This window comes from Oreochromis aureus, linkage group 8, assembly GCF_013358895.1.
Source record: "Oreochromis aureus strain Israel breed Guangdong linkage group 8, ZZ_aureus, whole genome shotgun sequence".
NCBI classification, from domain to species: domain Eukaryota; kingdom Metazoa; phylum Chordata; class Actinopteri; order Cichliformes; family Cichlidae; genus Oreochromis; species Oreochromis aureus.
Genome location: NC_052949.1, coordinates 5,368,424 through 5,381,692, shown reverse-complemented (window position 1 = coordinate 5,381,692; position 13,269 = coordinate 5,368,424). Strand labels below are relative to the sequence as shown.

The following is a 13,269-nucleotide window of genomic DNA, read 5'->3' as shown; positions in this document are numbered from 1 at the left end:
AGTGAAAGAGGACAAGTGAACAGAGCAGAGCGTCGACCTGCTTGCCAGAATATGCAAGACTCTCGTGGAACCCATCGCTGGCTGTGCTGGCTGTGACCCAACTCCTGTTGGACTTGGTGGCTGGAGGGGGGCAGGATAAACAAAACATGTCTGTAGAACAGCCACTTCGCCAGATGTTCAGTTTTATCCAGGAAAGGCCCTGCAGGATCTGTTAACATCGATTTAGCTGCAGACTAATAGCTCAGTGGGGTTTCACCTGATCAGATACAAAGTGTTTTAGTCTTACATTTTAAAGGTTTGCTTTTGCTTCTCTGAAGCAGCACCTCTCAGCAAGGGGCCAACAAATCGAAGGGCCTCATATGAAACCGATTTTTTGCACCTGAATTACAGAAAAAAATAGAACATGTTCTCACTTCGGGCTGTCAAATAATCAGTTTGTGTTTTGGCATTAGCAATCAGTTCAGATCATCAGTCTTTTAATTGGTTTAATATTTACTTGGTAGGCCTCAGACAGTAGAGTGTAAAGAGTTCAGGTAAAGTTCCCATTAGTTCAGGTGTTTCACAGGGATCCATACTTGAACCTCTTTTATTCACCCTGAACATAACAAAATTATCTCTGCTATAAAATATCTGCTTCCCTTAATCTAGCTGTGGCAAATATGCAGTCAGTTTTTATTAGATTTCAGAAATCTCTCACAAGGTCACCTAAAAGTATCCAACTCATCGTCCATATTTAAACCCTACATGGTTATAAAGCTAAAGATACTTAAGACTTTGGCTGGATCTCCCGATTTTCTTGAACTGAACTGAACATAGGCCTGTTACATAGTTGACCTCAATGGTTCTACCTGTTTTAAAAACAGGTTTAATAGTATTAATAATAATAATAATAACAGTAAGAATAATTAGTTACATTGGCAGAAGCAATACTGACGTCTGAAATAAAAGGCTGCGTTTGGTTGGAGCGGTCCCGTTGTAGTTTATATGCTAGGAGCCATTAAAAATCTCTTGATTGAGGTTTATGAAAAGATAGTGGGTTTGAGTTCAAATCCAGCTCTTCACTCTAGTAATCATTTGTCATGAAACCTTGACCCGGCAGATTTGATAAACCAGTAGAATAAGAACAATTCTCAGGGTCTACACAGTACATGGTAACGTCACTGTCCGGGAGATGGTTTGCATGCCTTTTCGAAGCCATCTAGACAAAGCTGCTTCCAGATAAGAGCATGCAACAACAGAGAACACATTTCTCAAATGTGCCTGTAAATGTCACTCAGTGACTAGATAAGTTCTGGGCTGTATTGTATGTGTGATATTGGCTTAAACTTCGCACACAGTTACATTTATGTGTGCCTAAACACCCCAACAATGCATGAGACCAAACACTTCTGTTAGTCTGCAACACTGTCTGTAGATACATAACAAAAACTTCTTGTAAGTTACTAGCAAAGAAGGGCGATAGAGAGATAAAACAGTGCTACACATCCAGCCAAAATTTTAAAAAACATCCTGAAATCTACACATTGGGAACTCTTAGGAATAAACAGGATTTTTGTGTTTTAGAAAAAGCTTTGAGAACGTCACTACACAGATGTCCAGTCAGTCAGTCTGTAGTCAGTGTCCTCAGCCTGTTCATTTCAACATATTTCAGGGTCTCTGGTGACAGGAAGAACCACCGGTCTTGTTCAGGCCAGCTGTGTAAAGACATGAAAATAAAGCCATGGGGTCGGAGGGCTTGCTGTCTCTGTGTGTGCATCAGCTCTTCACAGCTCAGGAGATGCAGAGTGTGGGAGAGTTCAGGCAGGGTGGCCGCAGTGACAGCAAGGTTAGCACATCACATTCATTTGTGTGTGAGGAGATGGTGTGTCAGCTGCAGTCAAGGCTGTAGGCTGATATGTTGTATCAGGAATGGCTGAAATTTTACTGAGAACAGCTGGAAATGTGAAAAAGAAGCTTAAAACACTTTTTTCTAATAATGTACTAATTATTTTATTTGTCGTTTATCTACTACTGTTGTCACCTCCACCAAGGAGGAACCCGAAGCTCACAAACTTCACACAGACGTGCTCTGGGCAGGTTCACACTCTCTTGCTGTGAACCACTGAGCTGCCAATTAACATCAAGTAAACACATCATAATGTTTTTCATTTTTCATTTAAATTTTTGCTCATCTGCCTTGAGCAAGTAAGAGTAATTTAGGTGGGGTTATGCATAAAATGCTTGAACTAAGTTATTTTTGCAGGAAATGCGATCACCCATTAGCAACACTTTAATCAGTGGAAACCAATCATTTTCATTTTGGGGGGAATTTACTATAATTTTAAGTAAGAAAAAAAAAGCTTTGATCTTTCTGATGATTTGTTTGTTGACCTTCATAGAAGAGTGGACTGTTGGTCTTTGGGAGAGATCCACAGAGTCTGTATGGCCATCGAGTTTATTTTCTGCTCCTTTTCTTTGAAACTGACTTAGCTGGAAAGCATGACTGTACAAAAGGTACAAAAGAAGTTTGAGTGACTAATTCATGCACTGTTCTCATTCCCAGCATACATTTGGTTGGTTTGTGATTGAGACAACCACGTCAGGCAGGTTCCTCCCACTATTAGGTAGCTGGTGTTACTCTACTGTGTTACTTGTGTTACTATGTTACTAACACAAGTAACACTATGTTACTATTGTGTTAGTAACACTATGTTACTAACACAATAGTAACATAGCCACCAAGGTTAAGCTACTGAAACAGTCTTCTTGGATCTCTAATTCACCGCACATGAGAGAGGCTTGAAGAAGAACCCAATTGGTAAATTTGCCTAATTATTTTAAACAGTAACATAGTAACATATCAAAATCAACTCCTTTGATCACTTTGCCCCAGCAAGAAGAGCTTTCTGGTGAGACGTCTCACTTATGCTACTCAGAGAACCAGGGTTACATAAGTAACCTAAAGTTATCCGTGTTTAAAGCTTGTAATTCATGTGTAGAGCTGAAATACGTATTCAGTAATCATCAGCAAACATATTTATGCTTCTTCTCGCTTCTCTTTTATACCTTAATGAATTTATTTTTCTGGCATTTTATATATAAATAGGTAATTTAATGAGAAAGCAATTTATCAGAGGTTTATCTTTACAGCTCCCAGCCTTTCACTTCTATGTTAAAATGACTGTATTTTTAGCTGTGCTGAAATATTGATACCATTAAAGCATGAAGCATTAAAGTTTCACTCTGCTCTGCCTGAGCGATTCCTGCTCTTTAAAAAATCATTTTAAAAAGATCATATTATAAAGACCTTTAAATCTCAGGTAGGAAGGATGGGTGAGAGTTTAAAATTCCCCGTCAGTTTCCACAAACCTACTTTTCTTCACTTTTATAATTTTTTTTTTTAAAAAAAAGAGCGTCTAAGTTATTACAAGCTCTAGTCAGTGTGGTTTTTTTTGCCCCTGAATTTTCCTCTTATACAGACTTATTGCTGGAACTGTGTGCAGATATTACTTTGGTCTGAAAAAAGGTTTAAATTGTCTTGTATTACCATAAAAATAAGGCTGAATTTAACATTAATCAGTGATAAACAGTGGACCAGATCCTTCTATGCAAAAGTATCATCACAGAATGCCAAAAATAAGGATGAAATAAGGATTACAAAGCAGTGATTTACAGTATATTTCTGTTCTTTGTTATACTGCCAACATTTATTTTTAATTATTTGTTAGTTACACAGTTAATTTGAACATACAAGAATGCAAGAAATAGGAAATAAGAATGAAAAAGTTATATTTCCTTCATAAACACATCTTTTTACCTAATTAGAAGTTTAATAAGAGGTTTTATGTTAATTTCAGCCTCCTTCCTGTTCACTCACAATACGTATTCTGTTTACCTTCATTTTCCAGGCCACATTAATCCATCTTTGTGTGCTGTGTATAAGAGGCTTTCGGCTCCTTCACCTCTAAAAGTAGAGGTGTATACGCTCTGTGCTACTTAAAAGCAAAAACATTTAGTAAGAGGAGGTGAAAAGTGAATCTCTGGCAGCTTTAAAGCAGTTCACAACCTCCTGCGGTGGATTTTATTTTTCCAGGCTTTGCTCTGTTTTGTTGGCTTGTCAATTGTGAGGGCCAACAAGGCCGAGGTACTCCGGGTGAATCTGGAATGAGTCAGGCCATTTCATTGTATTCAGCGGAGAGAAGCTGGAGGGATTTAGTGCTCCTTGAGAAAAATAGAAAGCTCTCCGGAGAGCTGGACCTGGGCGTTCGAAACTTTTGGCTGTGAGCAGCATTTTGATGGGTTGTGCTCTTAGGAACAGGCTTTTCCTCCCCTTCGGTTGTGTGTTGTTATCTTGTGCTGTGCTGTGTGGCCACTGATTACTATGCAACACTGCTTGGACATCTGAATCAAGGTGGTCTGTGTACACAGCACAAGGCTGAATATCATCATGTGTTTTGTTTTGTTTTCCACTAAGATCAAAATTTTATTACTCAGTTAGGCCTGAACAGCCTGTAAAGAAAAAGGTTTTAGGTTTTAAAAGATTTTGCAGCATAAATTGCAATACTATCCATGTTGTCTTGTTTTGCATCTGTGCACAATAGTCACATCGTTTTAATCTAAAAAATCACTTCTCCCTGGTAATAATCATCCCCAAAACCAGTGACCCCAGTGTGTGTGAATCAGGATGAACTGATCTTCATGATGAGCTACCCCGAGGCTTTCAACCAACAGTTTAACAACTTTTGTAAAACCCTGTAAAACTAACCACACCTATGACTACTGTCTCAATACGGAGAGATCATTAGAAGGAGCTGACTGTAATTTGTTGATATACAGAATTCAGTTATGCTATTTGGCGATTAGACTCGGATGGCCCATCACAGCAGAATGAGTCTAGATGCCAGTGGTGGTGAAGATAAGATGGAGGCTTGGATGGAGTGAGGAGGTGGGTTGCACAAAGGACACTGCAAGGGAGAATGAAAGCTGAGGAGTGGGATTATAGCGTGGAGGCTGATTGAAGAAAGTTAATTGGACTACAGAAATGATGTCGCCGTTGAGTTTTACAGTGTGGGAAAGTGGAAGTGATGTAATTAACATACTAGCAGCCAAACACCTGGACAAGAAGACAGATGAGTGAATACAGATCTTCCTTATTGAACTGACGCACAGGCTTCATTTGGGGATTGCAGTCACACCCCGTTTACTAATTCTGCCTCTTAGATGTAAAGGGATGTCATATCCACGATCTGAGAAGACAACTTTTCAGCTTTCAAACTTCACAAAGTCCTAACGTGGTTTAGCTGACATTAGAGTTTTCAAGAGGATTAAATTTCAAATTAAAATGTTAAGATTCATCATGAAAAAACAAACTGTTCGTTTTTACCAGCAGTACTGTTGCAGTTCATGCCTGACTGGGCTGACATTTGCAGTTCTGTGTTTAATGAACGTGCAGTAAGGAGCGGTGAATAATCAGAGGATAACGTTCAGCATGTTTAATGCTCAGAGACTGACTGTGCTCTGAAGACTGCTGAATTTGAAATATCTGTCCCGCGTAGTGTTTTATATTGAGTGTGGATCAAATAGCTGAAAATAGAGCCATCTATAAATAAAATATGGTCGAAAAAGATCTTTTTATTGCTTTCATCTGCAGAGAGAGAATCTCTCTGACAAGTTTATTATTCATCCACACACACACACGCATGCACGTACGGCACATGTGCCCGCATTTTATTCACAGATTTGCATCTTCGTGAGACGTCAGCTCACCAGGAACTCATCGTTCAAAGGCTTCATGGCGGTTTATTATTCCATCCCCACTCCACAGTCACCAAAAGAGTAGAGGGAATGACCTTGAAGCCAAAAGAAGATGTGAGCGCGTGCGCGCGCGTGTGTGTGTGTGTGTGTGTGTGTGTGTGTGTGTGTGTGTGTGTGTGTGTGTGTGTGTGTGTGTGTGTGTGAGATAAAGATACAGACATAAAGATACAGATCTCATCTCGGCTGGTTCTGCCGTTGTGACAAACGACAGCTCGACCGCCGGCGCCGCACCTTGGGCTGCCGGTGGAGGAATGATTCCGCTTTACTCCAGCTCTTCATTCATCTTCACCCTCCTTCTTCACTTCCACGCTTGATCCTTCTGCCGTTTCCATAGTAACCCCCAAAACCACCCCCACCCGGTTAGCAGTGAGAGAGAAGCATGCTGGGTAATTTGACTTCACCTAAAACATTTCTCCTCGGGGACTTTTCTGTCCTTGAACCATTTTTCCTTCATCATACACCAATTTTCCTGCCCGAGGTGGACTGAATTAAGTATTTAGCATATAAGACGTTTTCAAATATAAGCTCATCTATTTGGACCGTGTTAAAGGATCCCATATCTACAGACATAAAGTTTGTTAAATTTCAGACATTTGTGCATATTTACTGGATGATGCTTTCAAGGAAAGGACTAAAGAATATGTTTAAATTTAAACTGTGTATAAAAGATAGTTGGCGAAGTCCCAATGTAAAGCCTTTAAATCCGAACCTGCTTTATCCTCCCATTTGAGTTTACCTAAAAATTCAAGATCAAAGATTAAGAAAGCGGTGGATTAGAGGAGTCGCCCCCTACTGGCCATTAGAATGAAATCACTTTTAAGGACTTCCATTCCTGACCTGAAAGTCCCGTCCATGTTTCATGTGCAGTCTGTGGTTTTGAATAAGTATATTTGTACGGTTATGATTTGCAGTGATATTAAATAAAAAGCTGAAAAGCTACTATTTATGGTATTATATATAAAAAGGGGCTTTGTATACACATATAGGAGATATTATGCAGACTGGGAGCACATTTCTCCCATATTGGCTTCTCTTCATCATATGTCTCTTAAATAAAGGATCAAATTTAAAATCCTTCTCCTCACATGAAAGGTCTTGAATAATCAGGCCTCATGCAAGCTTACTTATGGTTCCTAGACCATTTAAAAGTAGAATGGGAGGCTCCCAGTTTGGATTTGGGAGACAGACACTCTCTCTACTTTTAAGATTAGGCTTAAAACTTTCATTTTTGATAAAGCATATATGACCATATATATGGTTGTTATTCATACAAAAAAGGAGAGAAACATGGCTTGTCTCTGCATAGTAACCTTTTGATGTATAATTGCAGTGATGAACATGGTTTATTTGATAGTTGTCTAGAATATGAAGTGGAGTTTAGCTGATAGTATTCACTTTGTAGTATTGTAGAAACTGAATTTGAACACTGGGTTAGAAACACCTTTACAATAAGAGTCGAGGAACTACAAATATTTATATTTTCCACGTTCATTTTTCTTTTCACAAAGTATCGTATAGATCCTTGAGGCCTACCAAATGCACTTCCTTTGTCTTATAACATTCCCAATTATGAATTATTTACAGGCAAAGTTTGGACAATAATCTCTGTTGATGACTTGTTCAGTTTCCTCTTTGAAGCTTCTGTGTGTCGGATGTCGGTGTCACTGACAGAAACTCCCGGCAGCAGAAGAGCTAGAAGCAACTAAAAAAAGCACCTTTGAGGACACAAACTGTCAAAACAACGCTGATATGTTTTCTCAGTTTATAAATCTAATCTTTGAATTTCTTAGCTCAGTTCACCTGTTTACTCGTTAAGACTCGCTGGTGGTTACAGAGAAAATTCTGCTGATGTATTTTGAATAAAATCATCTAATTCTGAATCACTGATCTGAAAGCACAAATCACCAAAGCAGTAGTTTCTCGATTTTCAATAAGAACACAACAAAGATTAGTGTAGTATTTTTATGTTTTCTATTGGGAAAACATTTAATAATTATAAGCTACACTTATAAACTAATCCACACAAATAAGCAGCTTCTAACTTTTAGCTATTTGTATTTAAGTTGCCTCGGGTCTAAACACAAGCAGCAAAGCACCTGACCACAGCAGATGAGGATGCAGTGCAGTGGTCAGCAATGCTGACTCACAGCAAGAAGGTCCAAGTTGGACTTCATCATCTGGCCTGGCCTTTCCTTGTGGAGTTAGCATCATGTTTGTGTGTCCTCTCACAGCACAAAGACATGCTGTTAGTGGGGTTAGGTTAATTGGTAATGATAAATTGCCCATGAGTGTGAAAGGTTGTCTATCTCTCTGTGTTCGCCCTCCCTGACTGATGATCTGTCCAGAGTGTGCCCTGTTCCTCACCCAATGGTAGCTGGGATAGACTCTAGATCCTGATAAGGACGATGTCCTTTGCCTTTGATTCTGGTTTGTGCAGTTGTGGATACAAGCACCCAATTTTGTGTGTTTTTCCCCTCTATAGTCCTGACATGACTCTGTGCAGTCCTATAAAAAAACTAAGTATAGTCTTAGTGCTTCTATAGGAATTAAGAGTGAATGAAATTTTCAAATGGATAATAGAGTTTATTAAAAGTAGTATAGATTGTATGTGCCAATTTTGGTGGTTTTATTCAATTTTGAACAGTTTCCCTGAAATATTAAGTTGTCTCCAGCACTAAAGCAAAAAAAACCCTTAGTTAGCTAGCTAGCTAGCTGCTAGCTTCATATGTTTTGCTATTTGGTGCTCAGCTGTTAAAACACTGAAATAGTCGAGCTGTAAAATGGAAATCACAGACCCAGACTAGACTAAAACTCTTTGTAGTGCTTAAACAAAATCTAGTTAGAAATAACTTCCCACAGTGGCAAGCGCCTTTAAGCTACATCAGCTAGTACACTGAATGGCCACTTAAGACTTCTACTCCATTACACCACTTAAAAAAAAAATAAATAAAAATCTTCAATGTATTTTCAAACAGGTATAATTAAGATCTGAGTAGCTTAAACATTAACCTTAATAAAATTTAATAATCCAGTGATGAAAACATGGTGTGGCTTGGCATTATGAGTCAAAGCCACTGAGTGTGGCCTTGAATTCCTTGTGCATTACTGTTTAATATGTCAACACTGAGGCTGTTTATAAAAAGGTGGTTGGTTTGCTGAGCAGGTTTAGATCGGCACCAGTGAAAACACATCAAGTGTTAAGCTGCGTAAAGTTGATTGAAGAACTTAAGAACAGCGCTGACACATAACTGCTGCTGTGGCATGTTGACAGATATTTTAGTAAGAGAAACAATGGCTTTAAAAAAAAAAAAAAAGCTGCCCTGGAAGCATTTACCGGAGAAAAATCGAGGAAGATGTTAATATGTTGTTTCATTAAAGTTTTAATGCTCTCAATGACTCTGATGGATTGGGCTTTCACATTTTTCAGGCAGTTAAAGACAACTCCAGTAAAGCGAGAAAAAATGTCACTTTGTAAATGTTTTGCTTATAGCTTGAGAAATGTGGATTGTGCAGAAATGTCCACATGCTTCTATTTTCACTCCCTCAAACAAATCAGCATTTTGCTTCATACCAAAACCCCCTTTTTCTGTTATTGCACTTTATTAGCGATATAACTTAACTCAAATGCTGTTCAGAGAAACTCTTTTTGCTGCACTACCTTTGCAAAAAGTTTTCAGACAGACTTTTTTTGTCGAGATGGGGGAAAAGAGAGTTGAGTCATTTTGGAGAACACTCTGTATTCCCAACTTCTGTCACTCCAGCTCCCCCTCACAAGATTTATGACTGAAAAATCCCTTTTACACATCTGTTATCTTCTTCTGCTTCTGTATTCTTCATCACCTCTCGCTGCCTCCCCCTCTTTGCCTCTCTGTGCCGGTGGGAATCCCGGCTGTGACGCCAGAAGCTGATGCTGCAGTAAAGCACCGACTGTGTTGCTGAGGCTTTGATTCAGGATGCTGTAGTGCCCTTGATGTGTCAAACAATTAACAAAAAACAAACTGCAGTGAGAAGGGTAGAAGAGCAAGCTGAATCACGAGTGAGGTTTAGACTCATCACACGTGGCTCTCTTTCTCCTGTTTGCCCACTTCTTTTTTCCTGGAGCAAACACGGCCATCAACAACATGTAGCTGCTTATTTCATTGAGTCAGGCATTTCCAAAATATGAACCATGTGTTTGTTAGCCTCTCCCTTCCTCAGCTGTGACCCCAGTCATGCTGCGTTACGAGGCCCAAATCCCCCGAGTGGAAACGTCAGCACAACATAAACAGCTGACCTTCTCCTCTCCTTACACGTGCAGATATGCAGAGTTGCAGCCAAGCATCAGGAACTGTTAGCAGCACACGTGTTTCCTGGGAATTACAACATTTTAACTGGAGAATTAAACCTTTAGATGGAGATGGATATGCTTCAAACGGCATTTCTGATCACATTGGTATGAACTGTGTGCAAACATGTTTCTTTTTCCCCTATATTTGCAGAAAAAGTGACTGGGGTGTGCCCATATGCTTCCTCTTCTGCTGCTGGAGTTACCGAACCCACATTATAGAAAGCTACCTTCAATTTCACGTGTCCAGTCGCACTGCAGGCACATTATAGCTTTAATATACAGTTAATAATACATTCTTTTCCATCTGGGATAAGTGTGGTCAAAGTATTATGGAATCTTGCCTCCTGCTGGTAATTGAGGACATGACAGTTCAAACTGAAGACTTATTCAACTGTCAGTTAGACGTTGTTATTCTCAGTTATGCAGGTACTTGTGCAAACATAATGCACACAGTCTGAATATGTTGTCTCCTGGGTGTTAAAACTCACCGTGACAGCAGACAGCAGTTTGTTTTGCTTGTGTTAGCCTTCACATTCATTATGTCACACCTGGAAAGAGACAAAGTGGATGTGTACATTTGTGCGTGTACTTGGATGAAATCTAAACAACTATCACCGAGGAAAGGAACGAGACACTGTGCATTGCATTTGGGCATGCTTGGATTCAGTGTGTGCGCGTGCATTAATCTCCATCTCTCTGCAGCAACTGGCTTTCCAGGACGGTTGAGTAATTGCTAACCTCATCATTAGTGTGCGTGCGTGTATCTCTGTGTTTGCATAAGGATCATTATCTCGTTGTTAAATCCAGAGACTGTGAATCTTGCTTAGACTTCTTTAGTGCCAGAGAGAAGATGAATTCAGAGAGAGAAAGAGCAGCGGTTACAAATCCAGGATTTTTTAAATGTCAGTTTAAAAAATCCTGGGTTTGTACATATTGTGTCAGAAATAAGTTCAGTTTTGTTACAGAAACAGGAAACTGTGACTGCTAACAGAAACACTGTCATTCAGCACCACAGTGTCATGGAGACATCATTAAATCCCAACTGTAAATCTCAGTAGCCAGCATCAGCAGCCGGGGCCTGGACCATCAGGGCCTCTGGTCTTGACTGCTGTCCGATACACATTCGGGCTGTGCTTAGCCAGGCCCCACCAAGCACTCTCCCTCAAGCTTCCTACCCAGGTCTGGTTCCAGTGTGGGGCACAGGTAACCCTCTCCTGCGCAGGGTAAACTGGTCCCTTGTTATTTTAGCTTTCACGGGGACCAACATAAAAGCCCGTGGAATGACAGAAACACACAAACCTTTCCACCACACTAAGGTGATGATTCACAGTGGAGCGTGAGGGGAGTGGGAGTTTAGGGCGATGGGTTGAAGAGAGAGCTATGCATAAAAGCAAAGGTGTCAGTTTACCGGTTTGATCTATGCCCTTATCCTCACCAGTGGTCACGAGCTCTGAGTAATGACTGAAAGAATGAGATCACCAATATAAGCGGCAGAAATGAGCTTTCCCTGAGCTCCTCCTTAGAGACAGGGTGATGAATCCAGTCAATCACCTCAGAGTCGAGTCGCTACTCTGCATAAAAAGGAGCCAGCTGAGGTGAAACATTCAGGCATCCTGTGTCCTCCTGGACATGTTCTGCTGGGAGGAGGTCCCAGGGTGGACCCAGGACACACTGGAGAGACTGCATCTCTTGGCTGGTTCGGGAACACCTCAGTGTTCCCTCTGGGTGAGATGGAGAAGGTGGCTGGGGAGAGGAAGGTCTTGGTTACTCTGTTCAGACTGCTTCCCCCATAATCCACCCTCAGATAAGCAGCAGAAAGTGGTTAGATGCAGGTGTTCGTATTATTTACATTTATATAGCACATGTTGTTTCCAGGTGATTTATATTAAACATTAAAGATTCTGCAGCATTAGATAAAAGAACCAGTAGTGGGAAGGAAGAACTCCCTTTTAACAGGAAGAACAAGCTCAGGTGAGTGGCAGGTGTGTGAACGGTCCCCTTTTAGCTTTCAGTAAAATACCCGATTGGTTGGTTGCTGTTGAGTTTGCCAGTGAGATGTTCTCATGGTCCTACGTTTGGACTCATGCAGGTTTTGGACTTTGGTGTTTGGTTTGGTTCTCTTTTATTATTTACTTTTTAAAACTTTAGTTCACAGTTAGTTCTGTTTGTGTTAGTGTTTGTTGTTTTCACATAATTTCCTTTTGCCTCATCCTCTTGTGTTTGAGTCTCTCTGTTAAGTTTATGCATGTTTCTGTTGTTTAGTTTTACTTCCTTTCTTATTCCCTTTATTAGTTTCAGCTGTTTTTCAGCACCCTCGTCTCCATTTTACTCTCTCAGTGTCTGTTTTTCTACTCTTGGGTGTCCGCTGTGCATTTTTGACTTTTTTGTATTTTTTTCATGTGGACCTTTTTATTATATCAGATTATATTATATCTCTGAACTTATTGGAGTGTGTATCAGCTTAAATAACGGCAGTTTTCAGTTTTACTACAACCTGCCTCTGTTGCACATTGTTTTTCTGTAGTTGTTTTGCTGAGCATATTTAAGAACAGATGGAAAATATGCAAACCAAAATATTACATTATAAAATAAATGTAGACTATTAACTACCATTTCACTCTTAGGGGGCTCTATCAGGCACTTTAAATTATCACTAAATCCCTGGTGAAACTGAACAGATTGTGCAGCTGCTGAGCAAATGTTAGCATCCTAACATAGTAATTGGTGGAACAAGATAATTATTATACCTGCTAAACATAAGATATATTAGCACTGTCACTGTGAGCATGTTAGCATGATAAGGGTAGGCTTAATAGCGCTACTTTATTTAAGTACAGCCTCACAGAACTGCTAGCATGGCTCTTGTCGTAGTCTCGACTCAGTTTACCCGGTGTTTCTGGGTTATTGGAATTATATTCTATGTGATTCTTTGTTTTGTTAGTGTTTCTCTTATGTGTTAATGTCATCCCCGTGAGTGTATTTATTCCTGTTAAATGATTTCCTCACTGTTTCGTCCTCTTGTGTCAAATTCATTCATGTATCTGTATTTTACCAGTTTAGTTATCAAGCTTCCTGCTTTATTTTGAAACTTAGTGTTCTTTGTGCTTTGTTTTTAGTTTTTCTTCCCTTGTATCATCTTCTGTGATTTA

The 13,269-nt window shown here is 39.8% G+C and overlaps 1 protein-coding gene and 1 long non-coding RNA gene across 6 annotated transcripts in view; one reads left to right on the top strand and one right to left on the bottom strand.

Moving 5' to 3' along the window:
• Positions 1 to 13,269, top strand: part of LOC116335608 (rho GTPase-activating protein 44-like) — a 104,549-nt gene that overhangs the window by 43,795 nt on the left and 47,485 nt on the right. The window lies entirely within an intron of this gene.
• The window catches only part of LOC120441457, a 31,289-nt gene continuing 27,138 nt past the window's right edge, over positions 9,119 to 13,269 (bottom strand). For 2 of the 5 annotated variants that reach the window (XR_005614114.1, XR_005614112.1), the window contains 2 exons: positions 10,609 to 10,668; positions 9,119 to 9,759 (listed from right to left, as the gene is read on the bottom strand). This is a non-coding gene — a long non-coding RNA (uncharacterized LOC120441457). Of the gene's footprint in view, positions 10,143 to 10,608; positions 10,669 to 11,671; positions 11,864 to 13,269 lie in introns of all 5 variants that reach the window. The other 3 variants (XR_005614113.1, XR_005614115.1, XR_005614116.1) reach the window with 3 other exon arrangements.